This window comes from Haliotis cracherodii, unplaced genomic scaffold (genome assembly GCF_022045235.1).
Source record: "Haliotis cracherodii isolate W230 unplaced genomic scaffold, xgHalCrac1.p SCAF_5, whole genome shotgun sequence".
NCBI classification, from domain to species: Eukaryota; Metazoa; Mollusca; class Gastropoda; order Lepetellida; family Haliotidae; genus Haliotis; species Haliotis cracherodii.
Window position 1 is genome coordinate 11,566,345 of NW_027266308.1, and position 12,305 is coordinate 11,578,649.

Genomic DNA, 12,305 nt, shown 5'->3' on the forward strand with positions numbered 1-12,305 from the left:
ATTGATTTTTCCATCAAAAGGGATAAATATTTCCAGGTCAAAACTATAAAGGATCTTTTTAATACTATAAGTACTCATTTAGTTATTGGTTTTTTAAAAGAAATTGAACTGTATCATAAATTCTGTTAATCTGTTTTGTGTATAATAACTTTTTAAAAATTAGTAGAATGAATTTATATCTGAGATTGTTATTGGCAGTATCCTTGAAGGGGGTTAAAGTATTGTAAAATTATTGTCCCCCTGAGAGGGTATCGTAAGTCCCTGTCATTCACAGAATATTTCCATTTACTACGCTTTTAAACGTAGAATTTCTGTCATTTTAATTGTGGCTAAAATTATGCACAATCGCCAACGACTGAAGGGATGATGTAAATCCTGCTGGGGTCCATGCAGGTAGCAAAGGTACTGTAAGTCCCCATGGTCCCTAGTATGGTGATCTACCTTCAGTTGTTGGCGATCTATAGCCTGTTTTTAAAATGTAATGTATATGTATAGTGCTATTGATTTTATTATTACATACTAGTTTTAAATTTTATTGCTGTGACACGTCTAGTTGTTTTACTGTCCCTCGTTGGCAAGTTTTTACATACGTTTCATTATATGTATTATATTTAACTTTTGATAGTCACGATATGGCTGAAATATTGCCGATGTGACTTAAAATTTTAACTCACTCACTCACTCATAATACCACAAGTGTTTTCAGCCATACTTGTTAGCAGTCATTAACAAAAAAAGAAAAACACAAGAAAACAAAAGTCTTTACGGCCATTTGTCATGCCACGCCTTTCAAATGTGCAACGTGAACGTGCCATCGGCATGTTGCAGACGGGAACGTTCGTAGCTGAAGTCGCAAGGACGATGGGTTGTAGTCGACGGACTATTTATGATTTACAGACACGTCTACAGCAAACGGGTACCACCGCTGATCGCCCTCGACCAGGTCGACCACATGTGACGTCATATGCAGAGGATCGTTCGATTGTCTTACGTCAACTCCGTAACCGATTTTTGACGGCTACATCAACCAGAAATGAACAGTTTAGGGGTAGACTGAGTGCGAAAACTGTTCGAAACCGTCTTAGAACTGCTCACCTTCAAGCACGACGGCCATACTGCGGGCCGATTCTGACTCAATTACACAGACGTCAACGTCAATTGTGGGCACAGCGACACTTACGATGGACTCAGAGGAATTGGAATCAAGTCGTCTTCAGTGATGAATCCCGATTAAATCTTCGATTTGCTGATGGTAGGGCGAGGGTGTGGAGGCGCCGTCATGAACGTTGCGCCCAGTGTTGGGTACAGGAAGTTGACAGATTTAGAGGCGGAAGTGTAATGGTGTGGGGTTGATTTCTGTGACAATACACGTTCCACGCTTCTTGTCATCCATGGCAACCTCAACGCTGCTGCTAACCGCGACCAGGTACTGGCATCAGAACTTCTGCCTTTTATTCCTTCAGAATGCGTCACTGTCATGGACTGGCCGTCAAGATCTCCCGACCTCAATCCCATCGAACACGTCTGGGATGCTCTTGGCAGAGGTCTGCGCACTCTCCAGAACCAACCACAGAATTTGCAAGATCTTGGCACCATTTTGCAGCAACAATGGCATGTGTTCACAAGCATCACAAGGTCCATGCGGAGGCGTTGTATGGCAGTTGTCAACGCACATGGTGGCCATACACGCTACTGAACTTGTATGCCATTAGATTCTCGTGCTTGGGACTTATGATTTAAACTGTTGATGTTATTACCGAATACCGTAGGTGCTTGGAACAAATTATGGCAACCACCGTTAATTAAAATCCTTCTTTGGACATTAATTATGAAAAATTACCTTCTCTGATACATTTGTCCGTTGTATATCATATATGGGATTACTTTTGAAAATGTGAAGTTTTTAATTTGGTTTAGTATACATTTATCTTTCTACATTAACACGACCGATGTGGCGTGGTACAGAAATCATACAGAAACCCATATTAAATGTATCTAAGTAAAAAAAATTTGTGTGGAATAACCACCATTACTACAAGTTATTTACATTTAATTGTCAATTGAAATTAACTTCCAGTGGACATACCATCTATAACCTGACAGGGTCGAATCTCGAACCCATGGGTTCAGGTCACTATTAGGTGAAGTCATTAGGTGATGACCATTGTTGTAGGGGCGATGCTTCCACATACGTCTTACCCTGTTGGGGGTCATCCACTGACTTCTATGTGTTGATGTATTCTCTGGGCTAGGCTGCTGTTATGAATAACCAAGTCTTTTTTCACCACCATCGTAACCTGAATGAATATGTTGCCGACATATCATCAAACGTGGCAAGGTTGATGATGGTGGTCACAGAAATGCCTTGGTCATGAATATCCTCTGTGCAATATTTTGATATAGTCTCTGAACAGAAACTAAAGTTATATATAGTCTAGTAGCTAAAAGCAATTTTCAATGCTAACCTTGCATTTGAGGTCCCACAGTGTTTTATTGCTGATTTTATAAGTTAAAGACATGTAGATCAAGAAACAACTGGATGCCAACTTGGCACCCTTGAGGATTTTGATTAAAATGTGTTTTAAAATATACCCTTGGAATCTCAAGCACCAACAGAGGACGATATTGAGGCAAAATAAGTTGTTCGGTAAGAAGCACAAAATGGAGTACTTCCTGTACAGACTGTTTACATTAGTTACTCATTTTCTACCTCATTTTCACAAATAATATGGCACAATAGTAAGTTATTTTTGGTGTCCAACTGATTTATGATATAGGCATTGCAGTTATGCAGAGTAATTGAATGAGAGACAAGTGGGAAAAATCATTAAAATCAAAAAGCCAACTAGTGAAGTGTTTACTTATCCTATTTTCAAGATATAAATCCAAGTAATTATAACTTAATTCATATTAGAAATTTCAAAATCAAATCATTGTTTTTTATCTACTGTAACACATTGATAATTCACAATTCAACAGTAACATGGTATGGATTACATTTCGTCTGGATAAAAGAGGTTTAGAAAATCATAATTCCCTATGTTTTAATACTTAAAAGAACTTCTACCACATGTCTGACCAAAAGTCTTAAACATTTATGTTGTATATCAAGTGTATTTAACATTTATATACTCTGAAAAGCTCATTATGTGTTTCTTTCTGTCTAAAAAAATGAAGCCAATTATAAAAATTAGGCCAATTTTTAAAAAAAATAAAATTTCAAAACCCTCAAAGGTGCCAAAGTGGCATCCATTAGTTTATTCATATGTAGTGTCTGAACAAATGAAATCATGCAAAAACGACCGTGGGACCTAAATTGCAAGGTCATGTCAACATTCTGCCGGACTATTATATTAGGACTCCATGGTGCAAATTTTGTTCAGCTACGGTTTAGAGAGCTCGGCTATGAGGAATTTGACTTGTTTACCGTTACTTCTTAGAGAGGCACTTATAAGGTGGAGTACTAAGTGAGGATAAAAATATGGATGAACAACTTCTTTATCACAATTAGAGCGACGTTTAGGCGTAGGTTCTAGCACCGTTATCAAGCAAATGATGTTCAGAGTATGGTTGACAAGTATATATACAGGTAAGAGGCTGAAAGTGCTTAGTGGTGTAAGGAAATTAAAGGTCTGTATTAGCACTTTTATGCCTGAAAAGTTTTTTTCTTAATTTCATCCGGTTTTGTAAACTACCCATGGACTACGGACATTAAAAAATGCTATATAACATTGAAGAAATATAATTATTATCTTGCAATAGTTTACTCAACAAAACAATGAGGGAATGTATGTGTTCCATTTGACTGGACACAATATGGCCTATTGCAAAGTAAACAGCCTTTTTCACGTCTCAGAAAGAAGACGAAACATGATTGAAAATCATGTATATAAACTGAAGTATCAGTTTCTCTTCTGAAAGCACCAGATAATCATTATCTAGGTAGTTTCATCAAATACTTTCAAAACTTCTAGATAGTAGTATATGACAAACTTGTAAACAAAAAGGTGCAAGGATAAATATCAAATCAACTGACTCACTTGCCCTATATTCAGGGCTGCAACCCTATATTTTGGAAAGGACCTACTTTGTGAACAGACAAACTTTAATAAGATAAAAACTAATGTTAAATGTCAAATAGAGAACCCTTTTCTTTGGCAACTACTCAATATAAAGCAAAATCGAAAGATCCAATAACCTGGGGCTAAGCACAATACATATTGTAAAATGTCCCAAATATTCAAAACCAAATGAATCGAGGAAACGAAAAAGTCAGATTAGTGTAGGTTTACATATTACATGAAATATCTGCTTTGGTTAAGTTACTAACTGAACTGCTTAGTCAAAATACCAGGTATTTAAATAGGGGCTACGGACACTACAGAGCCACGGACATTTGTTTCCCTGTGCCACAGTTGTCTATGCAAAGAAATTCAAACAACTCCATTAGAGATAAATAGCTTGGGACAGCCTGTAAAATATATTAGGTACTACAATAGCCATAGGGCTACGGACACTGTTATACATATGCATAAAATAGCAATATTTGACCCTCACCTGCCTCCTGCCTACATGACCAAGATCATTCCTGATAATCATGCCATTTGTCCTCAAAGTTGGTTTTCAGAATGTTTAAAAAAACAAGAAAAAAGCAATACTTTAGCACATTTTGTTGACACATGAGTAGTATAAAATTATATTGCATACCTTTTTGTGAGGAAGTGTCAACTTGCCAAAGTTTCAGATACAACATTGAGATATACCTTCAATTGAAGAGAGATTGCTACTCTTTCATGCTAATGTCGTAACATATAACGCATGTTTTGTATCCTAGCAATCACGCTTCATCAAAGTTAGTGAAAATTTAGGCTGCAAAATATAACGAGGACATATCACAAGTTTTGGGGTCATTGTCATTGCTAAAACATCTAATGCCAAATGGACAGCTGAAAGTACTTAATGCCACGTCATGACAGCACAACTGCAAAATGGAAAAGTAATTAAGACCTTCTTTTCACTCTGTAAGTTCTGCGTTCATTGTTTAGTGCAGCTGCCACATATTTTGTATTGTCTTTTATAATTGTTAACAACATCGTGTGTGTGTCAGTATGATTTGTTGGTTGGTATTTGATCTAGCGCGGTTATTAACTGATTTCACAAGCTAGTTCTGTAAGTACCGATTTCTAGGTTAACCTTCTTGTTTCAAATTGGGAATCAACACGTATCGCCGTACAAAAGAACTCTTTGTTACCGCCTTGCATTGTTGGCAACATAATTCTTCTAAATGGTGGACGGTTGTGGAATTACTTGAGCCAATTACCATAGTCTTGGATAGGTTCTCAATGTGATATGAATCGATAGAATAAGCAAAAGATTTCACTTCTGATTTCACTGCTGTATGTTTTATAACTTAATGACTTAAGCTGTAATCCAAGGCAATGTGCGAACTGTTTCAGCTGTACGCCTTTTCCGAGTCATTCATCATCTTCTATGGATGAAAAAAACAAGATATTCGTGCTCGTCAGAACTCCTTTATCCACACAAGATATTTCGCTCTTTAACGGTTCTTTAGGTGTAATGGAAACTTTAACTTACATTGTAGTCCTAGGCGACGCACACCAGTAGTATTTGTGGCGTCATAATGCCTATGATGTAACAGTGACAATAGAGGGAGACGTAAAACGTAGTCCCGGGCGACAGCCAAGGAAGAAGATTATTTATGTAATTACAATCCCCAGACTGCACACTTTTATGGACTGCCAAAAATACACAAAAGTCAAGAGATAAACTCAGCAGTTAACGAACAGAATTGTGAATTGTGGAAATCAATAACCCTTAAGACTTATCATTTAGGCCTATTGTTGGAGGCCCCAGTAGTCATACTCAACGTTTGAGCAATTTCATAGATATAATTCTGAAACCTCTCACGAAGAAAGTTCCAAGTTTCGTTCGAGATGAAGTGGTCTTTTTAAGTCACCTACCGGAAGTCATACCAACGGGTGCTGTTCTCGGCACCTTTGACGTCAAAAGTTTGTATACCAACATACCCCACGATTTAGGACTTGAAGCGGTGCAATATTGGTTGAATAAGCATCTAGATGCCATTGACTGCAATTTCACGCACACGTTCGTCATGGAATCTTTGAAATGTATACTGGAGAACAACACGTTCTATTTCAAAAACAAGTTTTATCAGCAAATAAACGGAACCCCTATGATTGTGGGTTCGAATCCGTATTCTCCCCGATTATGTTTCTAGGTTTGTCAGCACCATACCCGTGCTCGTTGGTTTCACCGAAGTGGTAAACGTCTGAGACCTGCATCACTTCGGGCTTTCATCCCACATTAAGCTGACACGACGTGGTATAACTGGAATACTGTTAAAAGCGGCGTTAAACCCAACTCACTCACTCACAGTCATGACAATGCCTCTACTCACACCTCTCGACTTGCAATTGCTGGGGTGATACAATATGGGTTTTTAGAGCTTCCTCACCCTCAAAACTCGCCAGACCTGGACCCAAGGAATTTGCACCTGTTTCCTTAACTGAAACAACATCTTCGTGGAAAGCGCCATCAGGACAACGATGACCTCAAAGCTGATGTGAATTGGTTTATCAGGGTGGCTTCAGAAATCTTCTTCCTGACTGGAATTGAAAAGTTTCACTATCGATATGAGAAGTGTATTGTAAAGTAGGGAGATTGTGTTGAAAAGTAAAATTGAAAACTCTTTCACAATTGTTGGTTTTGTTTGCTAGGCTTAGAACATTTTGACCAGCCCTCTCGTCAGGACTGATGCTGTTTTATTTTTTCCGAGGTAACTCTCCCTTTCTCCATGATTTATATACTCTAAAGAAACTTGGCACTGACTTTCAAAATGTAATATAATGCGATTGTTTCAAAATAGGACACAGAAACCATAATTGAAACACTGTTTGAAGATCAATGTACACAATGTTCAAAATATTAATCGTGTCACCTAGACAGACACACGTACACGATACAGTTAATGTCACAGGAGTACAGAAAATGTCAGTATCGGTTGTGCCCACCACGTGCATCAATCACCGCTTGACACCGACGACCCATAGATGCAATCAAGTTGTCAATAACAAGCTGTTGGATGTGATGCCATTCATGCTAAAGTGCATCAAGAAGCGCCTGAAGTGTTTGGGGCGGTGGATTCCTTCTGCGAACGCTTCGATCCAACTCGTCCCACAGATGCTCAATCGGGGACAAGTCTGGTGACCGGGCTGGCCAAGGTAATGTCTGGATGTTGTTGTGCTGTATGAAGTCCTGACAAACACGTGCAATATGCGGTCGAGCGTTGTCCTGCTGGAACTGTCCGCCATGAACGTTGACGTGAGGAAGAACGTAAGGCTGTAGGATCAAGTCTCTGTAACGCACACCTTTCAATGCACCTGCCACATGCACGAGAGGCGTCCTACCACCGTGATGATTTCCGGCCCATACCATGACACTCCCGACGCCAAATGGGACAACCTGCTGCACACATTTGGGGGCGTAACGTTCTGTAGACACGTGCGCGCCGATCAGCACGTGTGAGTAGGAAACGATATTCTGCGTACCTCAGGGATCTGTGTGGTTGTAGACGTGGCTGTGGTAGTGCAGTCTCGGAGGTGTCGCAGCCGGATGTATCGATCTTGTGCTTGGGTTGTCACCCTTGGTCTTCCTGACCTTGGTCTGTCGTCAACTCTGTTGGTGTTGTTGTATCGGGTCCACAGTGCGGAGATTGTCTGTCTGGATACGCCAAAGTGCCTGGCCACTTCTTGATCAGTTGCTCCAGCTTGTAATCCCCCAATGGAGTTGTTCCGTTGAGCTGCATTCAGTCTTGGCATTCTGTCGCCGCCTCTACTGCCGTTATAAGGACTACATGTACAGCCGTTGATGTGGATGTTTATACCCATTCAGCAGGGGGGCCTGCGTGCCTAAATGCAGGATCCTGTGCTGCACGTTTTTTACAGGCGGTTGCGTTTGGATGAAACTGTAAAATTGATCCCCAAACGCTCCGTTTATGTGCTTTGCATGTGTTTTCGCGAATAATAGACACATCATCTTTCTGTTTGACTTATTTGGTTCTCATTTAAAGTAATTATTTTAGATATTTGGCAAAAAGTGGTTTTACATCTATGTCAAGTTTCTTTTTTTGAAGAGTATATTTGTTGTTTTTTCCAATTCTGAAGATATGTCCATATGATTTCATTTAATAAAATGTAACTGTGATCCCAGAAGGATATCTACATAGGGTACGTGTATTTTATAAGCACCACGCAGACGCGTTTGTTTATGCACCTGAATGCTATCAGCGGACAGGCGACAAGCTCTCTGGCCTCATTTCGTTGTGGATACTCACACACAGGGGCGACCAAAATGTTGAATGAGAACATACTCGGCACTAACCGATCACTTAATGTAAATAGATTTAAATACACGACTCTGTCGCTTTTCTTTCGGCGTTTCTTATAGACCCTGGACCGTCTCCGTGGTCTAGTGGTAGAGCGTCTGGGGTTCGATCCCCGACCGCGTCATACCAAAAGACGTTAAAATATGGTACTTGTTGTCACCTAGTCTGGCGCTCGTCATTAAGGGGCTGAAACAAGGACTGGTCGGCTCGGAGTCAGTATACTGTGTCTGAGTGGGGTATTCATGTTAAACTGCGGCATGGTATCTCAGTGTGCTAGCACTACAAATCGGCATCAGTCCGGACTAGTACACGCAGCCAAACAAACACACACACGTACATGCACGTCGCTATATAAGTGCAATAATCTTGAACTCGACGTTAAACCCCATTTCACCATCACTCTTATAGACCCTATAGGGTATATAGGCCATCAGCTAACTAATCTATTTAACTATTATGTTGCTAGGTCTGTCAGCACCCCACCCATCACTTCGGGCTTTCCTACCACATTAAGCTGACAGGCCGTGATATAACAGGTACCAAATATATACAGGTACTTCTTTGATTTCACGGTTTTTAACGGTTTATATGAAGAAAGATTTCACACCGCGCTCCCATAGCGTTACAAGTAAGTCGTACCCATCTTGATCCGGGTTAGAATAGGTCAACACAACTCATGCTTGACGTGATCGGGTGGTTAGACTCGCTGATTTGGTTGATGCATGTCATCGTATCATACTAGTATAGATAAACGTTCTTGATATCAATCACTGGGACGTCTGGTCCAGATTTGATTACTTACAGACTGCCGTCATAGCTGGAATATTGCTGAGTGTGGTTGAAGACCTACTCTAACCTGATGTGAATTTGAGTGATCCGACAAAATTAATGGAGGGTGACCAAATATATATTTGTTTAATACTCGTATGGAGATACATGGCACATGCATAATTCTGAACTCTGACAATTTGAACATTATAATTGTAGGTGATTTAGCTATTATGTTATATTATAGTCCGTCAACCATCACTTTGGCACCCGTTTTTCACAATTATTTTCCAATAAAAACACAATCACGCGACCAAAGTTGGTTATTATCGAATAATGCTCAATGACTAAACGAAAAGTGCAAGTTTTTTAATATTCCATGTTCGAATGAAAGTATTTTGTTCATTATTATCAATTTATTTTGTGACCGCCGACCTGGCCCTGTGACGTCTCACAACAATGACGTAATGTGTGGCAAACATGCATGACCCTAGGTCACCTACATATCCAGCCCGATGATGAGGGAATGTCTCAAAGACATGTAAATAAATTGAAATGAGTCATGAAATGAAATAAGATTTAAATTACCTCTGTATATGAAAATGTAATATTATGCCAGAATTGTTGATTAAACACCTTTACATGTACATTGCTGAAAGTCAGAGCATTACATCAGATGCAAAATCGTCGGTAAAACCGAGTTGAATGTATGTGTCATCGTAGAATTTGAATTAATAATGATACATTACTAATAGGTGGAATGAGATCTCTCAATATTCAAACCTGTCAAAACTGTCTAGCTTTTCCTTCTTCTTGGGTTTTGAGATGGGCCCCTTTGGTTCGTCATCTGCGGATTTCAAATATTTATAAGGTGAGAAAATTCGGAATAAAATCCTTTGAGATGTGTTAGGTGCATGCAATGTTCTCTTGGTGAAGGTTCTCAAAGGTGTTTCTCTTTTTGATTCACGTTTGAAAAAAACAACGTATTTTACGAATAATATAACGGGACTACTTAGACAAGATATACCCTGCAAAAAACTAATGTCATATATCATATAAATAATCAACAGATGGTTTTGGATTGTTAAAAATTGGCCTAAATCATTGTCATTGACCAAGGTTCCATATGACACACATGGAACTGTAGATTTTCAAGGTGAAGGTGATATGTTCTCAATATCTTAATGGCCACCAAAACTGACTGGCCGCATGGCCCAACCTTAACAACTAGGTCCCGAATTGTGGCCTGGGGAATGTCCACCCACTCTGCCTGCAGTGGTTCTGTGGTTGTTGCTTACCTGCTCGCTGTCGTTGATCCAGTGCATCCCATATATGTTAGATTGGATTTAAATCTGGAGACCTTGAGGGACATGGCAAGACCTGGATGTTGTGATTCCTGAAAAAGGCTGTTGTCAGTCTTGCCGTGAGAGGTCGGGCGTTATCTTCATGGGAAATGACGTTCGTTTGTTGCACAATGTGAAGGACGTGTGGCTGCAGAATCTCATCCGTGTTACGTTGTGCTGTTATAGTCTGGTCTACCAGTGTAGGAGATTGCTTCGCACATTATCACACTGCCACCACAGTTTCGAGCATAACGTTCCTCGCGACGCCTATAAACACAACGTCTGTCATCCTCACGGTGAAGTATAAATGTGACTCGTCACTAAACCAAACTTGTCTCCACCGCAGTTGTGGCCCTACTCTGACCTTGACACCGGTGACGTCGCCGAGGACGATGCAGGTCCGTCAAAATGTCACCTCGAACTGGTCGTCTAGCGCAAAATACCGCCAGCACGTAAAAGGTTACTCAATGTCTGGGCTCATATCCTATGCAATCCTGGTATTGCCGTAGTTGTAGAGGTGGCCGTGTTGGTTCTTTCACGTCAGTGACGTAGCCGTATGAATCTGTCCTGTGCTCTAGTAGTGATACGTGGTCTACCGGATCTGGGAAGGTCTCGTGTTGTCCCGTTTGTCTGATAACAGGGGCGGTCGGGTAGCCTAGTGGTTAAAGCGTTCGCTCGTCACGCCGAAGACCCAGGTTCGATTCCCGACATGGGTACAATGTTTGGAGTCCATTTCTGGTGTCCCCAGCCGTGATATTGCTGGAATATTGCTAAAAGCGGCGTAAAACCATACTCACTCACTCTGATAACAGTTTCACAGTCTTGTAGTATGCTTGGTGCTACGTGGAAAAACCTGGCAACATCTGAAGATGATTTTCCTGTTTGCAGTCGGCCGATGGCGTTGTTGCGTTGTTCTTCCATCGTGGCATGTCTTTGCTGTTCATTTGATGTAAGATTATGATGGCATGCAAATGAAAACCAATGCTCTTATGCCCCAATAAGTGACGTTGCGCGTGTGTCATGTTGGTGTATTTCGGCGATTTTCCCATCTTTACACCAAATTTCTGCAGTACCTCATTTTCTCCACACAAATCAATGGTTATTGGCGACACTCTGTCAGATATTTACGATTTCTACTACTTTTGCGTTTCTTTTTTCGGCAGAGTATATCTCCACGTTTTTTTCTGAATGTGTTTCTATAACCAGAGGTGTAGGCGACCTAGTTCCCAAAATATCTGTGGAAGTAATAGATAGGAATTGTACTAAAAAATAGATTCGATAGGTAACTTTATGGAACAGAAGTATATGTGATGTAAAATGTCAAACCATATGTCAGATTGGCCATAATTCCCTATTTTGACTTCTACCATATGGATATAACAGACAAGGCGGTCTCAGTGGTCTCCTTTGTTTCCTTACCAGGTTGGTAGACCAGTGGAAGGGAAATGGCTGTTTGATGGAAATTGAACGACATCAAGACATCGATATATACTCACCGACAAAGGAAACGCGACTCCCACACTTGTTGGTTAATATATGAAGATTTACTCATATTTCAAGAGTTATTAGATAGATTCGATGCACAAATGAACATACTGGTTTTTTGCCTGAACCGACGCTCATGGACGCATCACATGTGACGTCATAGATCCATGAATAGAGATGCACCATTTGCCTCGTGCAGGATTAGTATGTAAAGTTTGGAAATAACGTGTAGCATATTGTGATCAGAATAAAGACACTCTGTGGTAAAACTTGACTGATTGTTA